Source organism: Asparagus officinalis, chromosome 9, assembly GCF_001876935.1.
Source record: "Asparagus officinalis chromosome 9, Aspof.V1, whole genome shotgun sequence".
Classification (NCBI taxonomy): Eukaryota; Viridiplantae; Streptophyta; class Magnoliopsida; order Asparagales; family Asparagaceae; genus Asparagus; species Asparagus officinalis.
The window spans coordinates 23501502-23516086 of record NC_033802.1 but is presented as its reverse complement, the minus strand read 5'-3'; positions in this window follow the sequence as shown (position 1 = coordinate 23516086).

Here is a 14585-nt window from a genome sequence, read left to right as displayed (position 1 = left end):
CCTGGTGCCTCGGCCAAGGCTGAGCCACCTCTTGGTGGCTCGGTGGCCGAGCCACCTAGGTGGCCGAGCCACCTGGGCCAAGCCCAGATCTGAGCCCAGATCTGGTTCTAAATGCCTATAAATAGGCTTGGTGGCTCATTGTTGAAGAGGGGGAACTTTTTGAGGCGAAACTCTGCTGGATTGAGAGCTCAACTTTGGAGTTTTGAAGCTTTGAAGACTTGGCATTTTCAGATCTGGTTCTTGGCGATCATCCACGTCAAACAAGGTAGGAGTTCGAGAGAGAGATCAGATCTGAGATCCACACGGTTATCCTCCGGATCAAAACTTGGTTTTTGATCCCGAGAAGAGAATCGATTTCGCTTGGTCGATTTTGATTACTAAAGGCTATTATTTCCTTGGTGAATTAGTACCCCCGGTTGTTATTTCCTTTGTGAAATAACACCCGTCATACCGTGTAGATTCGACCGGATCAAGATCGCGCGGTGGTCCACGGATTAACATTGGCGCAGGCGAAGAACCCACACAAGCAAGAGACCGCAAAACAGGATCTTGCGATTCGTTCGAAAGAAAGAAAGTTGTAATTTTATATTTTTTTTCTTTGATTTTGTTGTAACCGAATCTTATAAAAAGACCGGATATTTTGTAACCGAAAAACTGTTGCTTAAGGAACAATGAATTCAATGAAAACGACTTTCACCGCGAACAGCCGCGTACGCGCGGAAGTGTCATGCGTGTCAAATACACGTGAATTACTTGCACCAACCCCCAGAGCATCTGCACCCTTCAGCCACGTCATGGCCTTTTGAAACTTGGGGAATGGACATTGTTGGTCCTATTTTACCCCCGTCCATCAAAGGTGATCGATTCATCCTAGCGATTACAGATTACTTCTCCAAATAGGCTGAAGCGATTCCGCTCAAAGAAGTAAAGATGAGCAACATGATTGCGTTCATCAAGCACCATATTATCTATCGATATGATGTCCCAAGGCAAATCATACACGATAATAGTGTTCGCGGGAAAAATTGCGTTCTTCGATTCCATTGCACTCTTGAGTAATAGTTTATCGATTACAAAAGATCCGGTCTTTTTATAAGATCCGGTTACAACAAAATCAAAAGAAAATGAAAATTACAACTTTCCTTTTATATCGAACAAATCACGAGATCCTGTTTTGCGGTCTCTCACTTTTGTGGGTTCTTTGCCTGCGTCGGGGTTAATCCGTGGACCACCGCGCGATCTTGATCCGGTCGGATCTACACGGTGTAGCGGGTGTTATCTCACGAAGGAAATAACAGCCGAGGGGATTATTTCGCCAAGGAAATAATAGCCCTAGTAATCGAAATCGACCAAGCGAAATCGAGACTCTTCTCGGGATCAAAGGCCAAGCTTTGATCCGGAGGGAAACCGTGTAGATCTCAGATCTGATCTCTCTCGAACTCCTACCTTATTTGGCGTGGATGATCACCAAGAACCAGATCTGAGAGTCCGAGTCTTCTATGTTTGAAAATCCGAAGGTGAGCTCTCAATCCAGTAGAGTTTCGGCTCCAAAAATTCCAACCTCCAAAACAATGAGCCAACACCCCCTATTTATAGGCATTGAAAACGGATCTGGGCCCAGATCTGGGTCCAGATCTGCCCGTGTCGCTATTGTGTCCGTTGTCCGGTTTCGTGGTTTATTGGTTTATCCGAGCTTCGTCGTTGATCTGAACTCTGATTTGGCAGTCCGGATCCTGATTTGGCAGTAAATCCGCTTCGGTGTTCGAGTTCGAATCCGTTCTACAGTTGGATGACTCGTTGACTCACCGAACCGTTAGCTTGATTCCGCACGCGAGTGGATTTATTCCGTTGTTCGCGTGCGGTTCGTTAACCTCGTCTCCTCGTTAATCCGCTTCGTCGCGTGTTACTTGGCTTTGGTGTTGTGGACTAACGATCGTGTTTAGATACGTCACCCGATGGTTCGTTGGTTTGTTGAATCACCATGCCGAGCTGTGTTAAGGGACCTATAGGCAGTTTTATACGCCTACAGATACCCCCTCCAAAGTATTTTAGCCTCGTTCTTTTATAGAAGTGTCTGGAATACTTTGGATATAATTGTCCCAACCTTCAGTCGGTGTAACGGGACCTTGGAATGGCTTTTGTTCTTGATTCCTTCAAACCTTCAGGCTATTCGGTGCTTTGTCGAATGTCTGTAAGGGTTCCGGTGCTACATTTATTGTCTGACCGTTGTCGGAATTTTGAACTTGAAGTCGATTCCTGATTTTCTGATTTTTAGCTCGTGTTTGTTGGTTCAACATAGAACTGACCATCGATTGTTGGCGTTGAGTCCTTATTTACGACGCGTTGTCCGGCGTAGTGTTGTTGAGTTATCCTCAAGAATATTTTTAGAAAAATATTCTCCAGAAACTTCTCAACAAAAAAATAGGGAATAGTTTATACTCATATACCTTATTGGAGTATTGAGAAGCAGTTTATACTCGTATACTTTTCGGAGTATTTATTCTTTCATTGCAACGCATTGATCGGCGTTGACCTAGGGTTACGCGTTGACCGGCCTTGACCTTAGGGTTTTGAACGTCGTACGTTGACCTTTTTGATCGCAACGCGTTAACTGGCGTTGACCTAGGGTTACGCGTTGACCGGCGTTGACCTTAGGGTTTTGAACGTCGTATGTTGACTTTTTGATCGCAACGCGCTGACTGGCGTTGACCTTAGGGTTTTGAATCGCCTAACATTGACTTTTGGTCGCAACGCGTTGACTGGTGTTGACTTAGGATTTTTGGCTAACCCTCAGCCATCAACGGATTTGATGAGCCTTTACCGACGACCGTTTGAGTCAGGCTAGCATGCGGATTATTAAATCCGTTTCGCATGTGACGTTGTGCTAAGAGAGTTAACGCTCTTAGTGCTACGATATTGAATACGTAGACTTCGTCTTTCTCACGGGAATAGACTACCCGGCGACGCGTGTTAGGCGCTGACTTTAGGATTTTTGGCTAACCCCCAGCCTTCAACGGATTTGATTAGCCTTTACCGATTACCGTTTGAGTCGGGCTAGCATGCGGATTGTCTAGATCCGTTCCGCATGTGACGTTGTGCTAAGAGAGTGAATTCTCTTAGACTCGGCGCTACGACTTCGAATACGTAGACTTCGCCTTTGTTACGGGAATAGGCTACCCGGCAACGTGTAATAGACGCTGACTTATCCCTACTTAGGCTTCAGGATAAAATATCCCAGAATCGAATTCTGGTGTCTTTTTCTACGGAGAAGGACTGAACCAGCAACGCGTATTAGGCGTCGGCATATCCTTTCTTAGGATTCAGGATGAAATTCCCCACGCGTGTAAGGCATGGATTTTGGTGTTATTAATAACAACATGTCACAATGTTGAATATGTGAACGGGTGTTCTTTTTAAACGGTTAAGAACTGACCGGCAGCGCGTGTCAGGCGCAGACTTATCCTTGCTTAGGTTTCAGGATAGAATACCCCAGAATCGAACTCTGGTGTCTTTTTCTACGGGGAAAGACTAAACCGGCGACGCGTGTTAGGCGTCGGCATATCCTTTCTTAGGATTCAGGATGAAATTCCCCATGCGTGTAAGGCATGGATTTTGGTGTTATTAATAACAACCTGTCACAATGTTGAATATGTGAACGGGTGTTCTTTTTAACGGTTAAGAACTAACCGGCAGCGCGGGTTAAGCGCAGACTTATCCTTGCTTAGGTTTCAGGATAGAATACCCCAGAATCGAACTCTGGTGTCTTTTTCTACGGAAAAAGACTAAACCGGCAGCGCGTGTTAGGCGCAGACTTATCCCTGCTTAGGATTCGGGATAAACTTCCTAGGATGAATCCTAGATTGATGAATTCTTGGAAAAGGTTGGTGTGGGAAAGGAATAATTTTATATTCTATTTCCCGGTCTTCTATTAGGGTGAAGGTGAACCCGAATACAAGGAAGGAAGAATTTTATATTCTATTTCCTTGATTCTGGAAAGGAAGAATTTTATATTCTATTTCCAGTTGGAAAGGAGACTTGAGGTGGGATCTCCACCCCCAGAATCCGAAAAGGTGAAACTAAGAGTGAGATCTCCACTCCGAGTATCGAAAAGATTCAGATAACCCTAACTGTCGGAAGGTTTGATTACCGAACTAAAGATGAATTTCTCGTTTATCGAGAGTGAATTGTGGTTTTGGTCCTAACTGTAGGAAGGTTTGACCAAGCAGGAGTTTGAGATGACCCTAACTGTAGGAAGGTTTGATCACTCGATTTGAAAGTGGACCTCTCGTTCATTGGAGGAATCGAGAGGGGATTTTCATTGTGGTCCTAACTGTAGGAAGGTTTGACCGAACAGATAGGGAGTGGAATACAAGTAGCAGTAGAAATACTGGTTTGTACTGGCCACTCGATGAAGGGTTTTGACGTTAAGTAATCAGGACTTAACACGTCATGCTTTGGAAATTGCCATGAATTGGCGGACAGAAAATTTAGTAGACCCACCGTCAATTGACTTGATCAGTGGGGGATTTTTGTGAGGAAAGATTAATCTGTCAAAAGGATCGAATCTCGTCTCAACAAGATAACTCATGAGAATTAGTGAATTTGATAACAATAATGGAAAACATTCCGACATTTAGAGTTTAAATGTGGATGTTTTACTTATCACTTTTATAGTGATTGGGTTATCCCTAAGAATATCACCCGTGGTATTCTTTCGGGAACTTCCCGATACATGAATAATCCACCCCCAGCTTCCCTTGTGGAACTGGGTCCGACATTGTACTCAGTTACATGACCGGGTTATCCTTAAGAATATTACATATAAAAATTCTCCAGGAACTTCCCGTGAAAGAAATGAAACAGTTTAGACTCATATACATGTTGGAGTATCAGGGAGCAGTTTAACCTCTTATACCGGTCGGAGGATTGAGAAGCAGTTTATACTCGTATACCCTTCGGAGTGTTTATTCGACTTAACTGAGTGATATAACTCTGGCTTCAACCAAGGTTTGGATGCTATTCTTGAGAGCAAAGCAATCCTTGGTGGGATGAAGGACCCTCCTGTGGTATGCACAGTACTTTGGATCCGTCGTGTTGTCAGCTTCCTCCTGATTTGTGATAGGTGGTAGCTTGATCTTGTTATTTTCAAGGAGGGATTCGAAGATGGCTGGAACGTCTTCGTCCTTGAAAGAGTACTCTTTTTGGAGTCTCGGACCCGAAGTCTTTTGCTGTCTTCGGAGTTGCTTTTGCGACGTATGGTTAGCGCCAATAGCAGCTGCAGGTGCCTTGCCCTTACCGCGAGAGGCAAAGTTCGAGTTCAGAGGATTAGCCGTCGGTAGGTTCCTCTCGGCCTTCTTCCTTCGGAGGAAGCGTTCGGCTTGTTCACCGTGCACCTTCAAGTCTTTCCATGTGTTAGACGGTGATGTTCCCATTGCTTCCAACACGTCTAATGCGAGGTTATTATGGCAAGTCTGGAGAATGAACTCCTCAGTGATCGGGTCCCGACAGTTCATCGCCTTGTTCCGGAACCTTTTGACGAAGGTGTCGACCAACTCCCCGTCTTTTTGTTTCTCGTCAAGCAACGACCCGATGGATATCTCGACGTCGTCATCGAAGAAGTTAGCGAGAAATTTAGTCTCCATGTCGTCCCAGCTATTCACACTTCCGGGCTTGAGGCGGCGATACCAATCGAAGGCGGCTCCACGAAGAGTGCCAACGAAGGACCGTACCATCAGAGGCTCATTACCAGAGATAACCCCCAGGTGCGATTTGAAGTAAATCAAATGCTGAGTGGGTGAACCATTCCCATCAAACGGCGTGAAGTTGATTAGACTGAACTTCGCCGGATAAGGGATTGATTCCAATTCTCTTGGGTAGGGACAAGGAATGCCCGTCTTCTTCATCTCTTGAGCGAAAATCAACGTATTGATTTTGCTCTCGAGGTTTTTAATCTTCAAGCTTTCACCTGAGTCTTCGTTAGCATTCTCGTTACCACCCCCTGCATTGACGGGAGGATTATTGGCGTTATGGGTTTCATTCGCATCTGTGTCCTCATCTTCCAGATTAACCTAGTTACGTTGACTTGGCTCGCCTTGCTGCTTTGTCAGCGCTCGGATTTGCTGGTCATGCATTTCTCTCATACTCTGCATGGCCATCTACATTTCAAACTTGAAGCTCTCTTGTTGTTTAGCCATGGCTTCTTCGAGCATCTTGGCCACTTGTTTCGCACTTATCATGAGTGACTCGCGGGGTTGTCCCTCGCTGGATACTGTGTTATCTGATGTGACCGCAGAGCAGGCATCCGATTCTTCATCTTCTGAAGGTAATCTTGTCCGAATCCTACCATAAGTTGCTCGTATGATGGCTCCGGACTGCAGACGGGTTACACACCGGGGTACTTCCGGAATCGACTCGGGATTATCCTGTGTCGATGTCCCTTTGCTGGTCATATTCATGGTGACCCTCGGAAATTCTCCATCCTCGACTACCCTTCTTCTTTGTCGGAAACGCCTAGGCCTTGGTTTTGGCATTTCGGTGCTGAGCCTTTCGAAAACTGAAATTCTTTCCGGAACCGTCTTGATGCAGTTGCACTCAGAAAATACTGCCCGAATGAGTTTGGAACAAGGGCATTGAGTTTCTAGTCTTCGAGGACTCCTCTTCCTGGTTTTTCTCGTACTCCCATCACGATAGTACAACTCGTCAGCTTGACGGTCGGAGTAACCTATCGTGTGTTGGCACGACTTTTCAGGTATAATATCGTCATCATCAGACGATAACGTTTCCTTTTGAGGGCGAACTGCCTTCTTTGGGCTTTCAAGAGTCACGCGCCTCGAGACATGCCTTTTTGGGCGTGAGTTCTCAGTGGGCTCCTGGACTTCAATGCGCAAATTGGTGCGCGTAGCTGCCATAAACTCCTTGTCATGTTGAAGGTGGCGGCGACCCCCAGTATGTTGAGTCGTTCGGGTCTTCTTCATCGGGCCCAAACGTTCTTGAACTGGAGCTTTGCATCGTCCATCGGGAAGCGGACCGAGGCGCTCCAAAACTGACCTCCTTCTTCGGGATGATTCCGCGGGATCTCCCGGAGTAGCTATTGGAATTATCGGGTGATATGTAGATTGGTTGCCGGAGGTTGGAACTTTGATCGAAGGCGCAATGATTGTCTTAAATCTGACTCGCCGCTTCAAACTTCGGCATCCATACTTGAACGAGTGGTGGCTGCTTCTTCGGCTACTCTTCTGGGGCTTTCCTAGACGGGCCTCTTGGACTTGAGCCCGTGCCTGCGCTGATAATCGGCCGCTGCGAATGGCGCTCTTCAAGTGTCGGACCGTAGGTTGGATACGATCGCATTCAATTTCGTGGTAGCCTTAGAGGAGCTGCCATTCATTGGTTTGAGGCTGTTTGCACTCTCCTGTTTTCAGATCAGCTTTATAGAGGATTACCGTCAGTTGGACTCCATCGCCTTTGCGAAAATTGCCAGCCGAGGCGTGACGGTCGCCTTTGGGGCTCATCTTTGAGAAGAGGTCATACCGCCCCTGAGTGCGGAGGGAGTTGGCCAAACAGGCTTGACCTAGTTGGAGTCGTGGAGCCTTCACCCGATGCAACCTTTGGGCGGATCAATTGGGTGAGATCATTCGTTGTATTGCTCACTTCTTCATACCAACCGGACCTTTCTCCTGGAGAAAAACTTCTTGACTTGAGGGGGGAGGGTCGATCGACCGCAGGAGACAGATAGCTCCTCGAACTTTTGTTGGTCGAATTCATACTCGACGCTCCGCTCCTCGATCGGGATCGAGATCCACCCCACGTCGACGCACGGCGATCGGTCGGCAGCCAGAGATCGTGGCTCCCGACTGGTGGGCGGCCAGGATTGTTCGCGGGAGAAAATTGCGTTCTTCGTTCATTGGCACTCTTTGGTAACAGTTTATCGGTTACAGAAAGATCCGGTCTTTTTATAAGATCCGGTTACAACAAAATCAAAAAAAGAAAGAAAAATTACAACTTTCCTTTTATGTCGAACGAATCACGAGATCCTGTTTTGCGGTCTCTCGCTTTTGTGGGTTCTTTGCCTGCGCCGGGGTTAATCCGTGGACCACCGCGCGATCTTGATCCGGTCGGATCTACACGGTGTAGCGGGTGTTATCTCACGAAGGATATAACAGCCGAGGGGATTATTTCGCCAAGGAAATAATAGCCCTAGTTATCGAAATCGACCAAGCGAAATCGAGACTCTTCTCGGGATCAATGGCCAAGCTTTGATCCGGAGGGAAACCGTGTAGATCTCAGATCTGATCTCTCTCGAACTCCTGCCTTATTTGGCGTGGATGATCGCTAAGAACCAGATCTGAGAGTCCGAGTCTTCTAGCTCCGAAAGTTCAAGTCCAAATCTCAATCCGGCAGAGTTTCGGCTCAAAATTCCAACACCTCCAAACAATGGAGCACCAACAACCCCCTAATTCTATAGCAATTGAAAGCCGGAATCTGGGCCCAGATACTGCCCGATGGCCTCAGGCACTTGGGGTGGGCATCGGCCACCGAGCAACCACACACGCGATGGCTCGGCCGGCCACCCCACAGTGGATATCGGAACCGGCGAGACCAACCCTATGAGGCTGCATCGGCCTCCGAGCCACCATTTGGTGGCTCGGTCACCGAGCCACCTAGGTGGCTCGGTGAGCCACCTGAATGACTCAGTACTGGCCGAGCTCTCCCGGGTGTTCGTCGTTGTGTCCGTTGTCCGGTTTCACGGTTTATCGGTTTATCCGAGCTTCGTCGTTGATCTGAACTCTGATTTGGCAGTCCGGATCCTTATTTGGTACTAAATCCGCTTCGGTGTTCGAGTTCGAATCCGTTCTACAGTTGGATGACTCGTTGACTCACCGAACCGTTAGCTTGATTCCGCACGCGAGTGGATTTATTCCGTTGTTCGCGTGCGGTTCGTTAACCTCGTCGCCTCGTTAATCCGCTTTGTCGCGTGTTACTTGGCTTCGGTGTTGTGGACTAACGATCGTGTTTAGATACGTCACCCGATGGTTCGTTGGTTTGTCGAATCACCATGCCGAGCTGTGTTAAGGGACCTATAGGCAGTTTTATACGCCTACAGACAATAGGCCCCAGTTTGTCAGTAATGCCTTCATCAAATTTTGCGAGAAGTTCAAAATTCAAGATGTCTCATCGACAGCTTACAATCTCACAGCAAACGGGTTAGCAGAGGCCTTTAACAAGACTATCATAAAGCTTTTATCAAAACTCGTGAAAACTACTAAACGAGATTGGGATGATAATCTTGGCGTAGCCCTATGGGCCTATCGTACCACGGTCCGTACACCGACGGGATCGACCCCATATTCTTTGGTATACGGTTGTGAAGCCGTTCTTCCATTAGAAATTCAAATTTCATCTCTTCGGATCGCTCTTGTAAAAGAGTTAACAACCAGAGAACATCATCAGAAATGTCTCGAGGAACTCGAGATGCTCGATGAGAAGCGCTTGGAAGCTCAGTAGCACATTGAGTTCTACCAAGCCAGAATTTCCCGAGCTTTTGATAAAAAAGTTCGGCAACGGAGTTTTAAAGAAGGAGACTTGGTCTTAACGGTCCGTCGACCCATGATCCTTAATTCCAAGAAGAAAGGCAAATTTGAACCCAAATGGGAGGGTCCGTTCATAGTAGAGATAGTCTACTCGAATGGCGCATATCGCCTTATTATCAAGGAAGGCGCTCGGCTCATGATGCCTATAAACAGGAAATTCCTAAAAAAGTACTACCCTTAGTATGTTTGGGATAACCCATGACATGGGAAGTTCTCGGAAGAATACTATGTAGTGTATTCTTAGGGATAGCCTGGTAGTTACAAAAGGGATAAGCAAGAAATCCCCATTTGGATTCTGAATGTCCTCAATGATGGAATCTATCTCATTTTTGAGATTAAATTCACCAACTTTCGTGAATAGTTTCGTCGAGACGAGATTCGGTCACTTTGATAAATCAATCTTCCCTCACGAAACCCCCACTGGTGTTTGACAATTCATAATCTTTCACTACAAAGTCCCTCACTGATCAAGCCAATTGACGGTGAGTCCACCAAAATTCCTATCGGTTAAAATCCGTTCAAACTCTTGCCGTGTTTGTGTACTTAACACTCGCATTGTTAAAACACTAACACGACACTCTATCCACCAACTTTTGGCAATTTCAAACTTTGCGTGTTAAGTCTTGATCACTTGACATACAAACCTTCCACCGAGTGTCTAGTACTAGTCGGCATTTTCACTGTTATTTGTATTCCACTCTCACTGCTTTCTTGGTCAAACCTATAAAAGTTAGGGTCAAAACTAGAATCCCCTCTCGATTCCTTCCATGAACGAGAGGTCCACTTTCAATTGAGCAATCAAACCTATAAAAGTTAGGATTGCCTCAAACCCACTCGGCCAAACCAATAAAAGTTAGGGTCGAACTCCGAATTTCACTTCGATAAACGAAGAGCTCTTTTCAGTTTAAGTAACCAATCCTATAAAAGTTAGGGTTGCTTGAATCTTCCTAATTCTCGGAGTGGAGATCTCACTCTTAGTTTCACCTTTTCGGATTCTTAAGGTGGAGATCCCACCTTGAGTTTCCCCTACAATTAGAGACAGGGTATAAAATCCTTCCTCTTCAATTTTGGGAGATAGAATATAAAATTCTTCCTCTCCCGCTCTGGGTTTGTCTTTACCCTTAGAAAAGACACATTTCTCAACTCCAAATCCATGCACTTCATGAGCGGGCGATTTTATCTCAAACCCTAAAAGAGAGATAAGTCTGCGTCTAACACACGTTGCCGGTTTAGTCTTTCACTGAATGAAAAGACACCAGAATACGAGTCTGGGGACTTTTATCTTGAATCCTAAGTAAGGATGAGTCAACGCCTAACACGCGTTACTGGGTAGTCTATTCCCGTGACAAAGACAAAGTCCACGTATTCAAAATCATAGCACCAAGTCTAAGAGAATCAGCTCTCTTAGTACAACGTCACATGTGAGACGGGTTTTAATAATTAACATGTTAGCCCGATTCAAACGGTAGCCGGTAAAGGCACATCAAATCCGTTAAAGGCTGAGGATTTGCCAAAAATCCCAAGTCTACATCTAACACACGTTGCTGATTTAGTTTTTCACCGAATGAAAAGACACCAAAATACGAGTCTGGGGACTTTTATCCTGAATCCTAAGTAAGAATGAGTCAGCGCCTAACACGCATTACCGGGTAGTCTATTCCCATGACAAAGATAAAGTCTATGTATTCAAAATCATAGCACCAAGTCTAAGAGAATCTGCTCTCTTAGTATAACATCACATGTGAGACAGGTTTTAATAATTCATATGCTAGCCCGATTCAAACGGTAGTCGGTAAAGGCACATCAAATCCGTTGAAGGTTGAGGATTTTCCAAAAATCCCAAGTCTACGTCTAACACACGTTGCCGGTTTAGTCTTTCACCGAATGAAAATACACCAAAATACAAGTCTGGGGAATTTTATCCTAAATCCTAAGTAAGGATGAGTCAGCGCCTAACACGCGTTGCCGGGTAGTCTATTCCCGTGATAAAGATAAAGTCTACGTATTCTACATCGTAGCACTAAATGAATTAATTCTTTTAGCATAACGTTATATGCAGAACGGACTTATACAATCCGCATGCTAGCCCGATTCAAACGGTAATCGGTAAAGGCATATCAAATCTGTTGATGGCTGAGGATTTGCCAAAAATCCTATAAGCATTGTGCCCACTGGGTTCACAATCAACAAAGAAACATCATGATACAAGATGAGTATACTAAATCAAATACTGGGTCTTTACTAATAGATCAAGTCAAAGCATACAATGATAAAGTTCATCGGCCCGAACGTAATCGACGACCGAGAATGTGAAGTTCTAACCTAGAGAGCCTATCTGCATAACCTTGCTCAAGCTCAGCTTGTAGATCAGCTTGGACAGAATCTTCAGAACTGCTCAAGATCTTCGTGGCTTCACCTTTTAGATTTATCAATCTCTCCTGCATAGATCCTAGTCTCTTAAGTATCTGTCCGCGAGAGCTCTCTAAACCAGCCAGCTCATCTGCAATGATAGCACTAGACGCCTTAGCGTACTTCAGGACCTTCTTCAACCTGGCTATCTCCTCGTGGTTGGAGTCTAAAGAACTAAGTAACTCGGCTCTATCCGTATCCTTCCTCACAAGACTAGCCATCATCTGCGCGATAGAACTCTCATGCGACTGAAGCTCGCTACCAATAGAAGATCTGAGGTCACGCCATTATGTCAGTCTATGCTCCAACTGAGAAGATACGAAAGAAGAAGCCCTACTAGCCTTCAGCTCCTCTAACTCTCGAAATTCACACTCTAAAACAACAAAGTTGGCAGCGAGAGAATCAGCTAGCTCAGGATATCCCTCCTCTCTAATCATCATCATGTGTCGAGCAAGGGAACGCCTGAACTGATCGAAGCAACATCCCTAATGAAGAAGTTTCTCGATCATTCCGTCAAAAAAGTTAACGAAATAACCAAGATCCACTCAGAAATGTCTTTGCTAGGATCAGGATCGGCTAAAAGGGCTAGGACACACTCATATGGAGACAGTGGAGACCCTACAAGTAATGGTACAAAAGGGTAAGAGACTCTAGAATATAGTGGGGAAATTCAGAGTGAATTATGAGTGTACCAGTACCAACAGAGGTCCCTTCAGTTTGAGGTCCTATGATAGGCTCCATCAATCTAATCTCACCAGACTCAGGAATGGTAGCGGGCGTGGTCATCGATGGTATATCAACCCCTCTAGGTAATTCTGTAATGCCCGTTAGGTCTAGAGAAGAGACACCACGGTCAGGCAAACTAGCAGTGCTGGGAATCATAGTTGTATCAGTCATGACAGCTCGTCCTATGATTATAATTCTTTATTAGTCAAATAGAGATTTTGGCAAAAGAAAAGAATGACGATGGAAGGGATTATATGCATACCTATCAGTCAAGTGAAAGTTTCAACAAATTACAATGTCGGAGATTAGATATATACCTGCAGATGAACCACCCTCAAAGGATGGTACTACAGCCTCTCTAGCGGCCTGCTCCGCCAACATCTCAACTAGCAATCTAGTGTCGGATCCCGAGAAACTTGGTGCTGAGACATACATGTGTTCACTGAATCCCCCAAGACTCATACCATGAAAAGTCTCGTCCTCGACCGGCCTCTCTAGTACGATACCTGCATAAGAGTTTTAAGTGCTGGATATATACAAAAAAAGAGGGGGAAGAGAAAGGAACTCAGGTTTACCTGCGAAAGTGGTAGAAGGCTCTTCTTCCCCAATATTCGTGCCTGCGTTCTTCAATTTGTCTAAAAGAGAACGAAGCGCAGAAATGATTAAAGGGGGAACAAATTCCGAATTGCCTAACTCCTTTAACTGCTGCTTGAATAGTGTATTACCGATGGTAGATATACATAGGCATAGAACCTCTGGCTCAACGCCATCAGCTTGCGTAGTGTCTCTGTTCAACATCCATAGGCTCATCACGAATGGCATCGCACATTTGCTGAACAAAGCTCGAGCTATCCAAATGGCCAGGATCAGAGAATATAGAGTCGGGCGGAAGTTCACCTCCTTCACGGCTTCCTGAAACACGGAACATGATTAAATTCAGGGAGTCCAAAAGAGCACTATTTTAAAGTAGTAAAGATAGTAGAGCATTAACTTCTTCTTCGTCAGTAGTACCTCGTAACTCTGCTCCGCGATCCCACTGACCAATATGTGATTTATGAGAGGTCTTCTTCCGCTTTGAAGGACAAACCCTAACACGACCAGTAGGTCGTTCATGCATGGATTTAGTACACATCTCAACCTGTGCAGAAGCCTCAGCACTAGGCCGTGATCTCGCATAATGAAAAATAAGGGGTTCATGCTCGTCAACCATCCTACCTGGAGTGACAAGAGTTATTTTGTTAGGATAAGTAAATAAGACCTTTCGTTCCGGCTTTTGAAAAGCTAGTTGAGATCTAGAAAGGGTATAGCATTGATGCCAACGAGAAAATGCCAGATCCATTAATTCTGAAAAGAAAGAGTCTAACAGACCTGTATCAGGTTCTTCGCCGTTGGTATCCATGTCCATAAATTCTTCCTCTAAAGTTTCATCCTCATCATCAGTAGGAAAGAGCTCTTCATCATCCTCCATCTTGTCTCTGCTCTAACGGGAGGGTTTGGCAGGCCTCTTCCCCTGCTTCTTCGAAAGCTCAGCCTTACGAGCAGTCTTGATAGTAGTTTGAACCAAGTGCTCAACCTCCAACTCTGAGAGGCTCTTCACATCTATAAGCTCGTTGGTAGAAAGGAGCCACTTGCAGCTAAGGAAAGTAAGTAATGGTTTACGCTTGGATGAAGGAAGAGCGAAATAGGCTCCAGTACAGCCTATCATAGTCCAAAGCCATGCTCTGACACCGTCAATAAGGCCCCCCTCAATTCTCAAGCCCCGGCTCAGGTTCCCAACATATAGTTGATCGTAACCGAACTGGTGAGCGAAACGACACGAAAGATAAGGCTCTATATGGCAACGACCCTTCACCCGAAGGACGA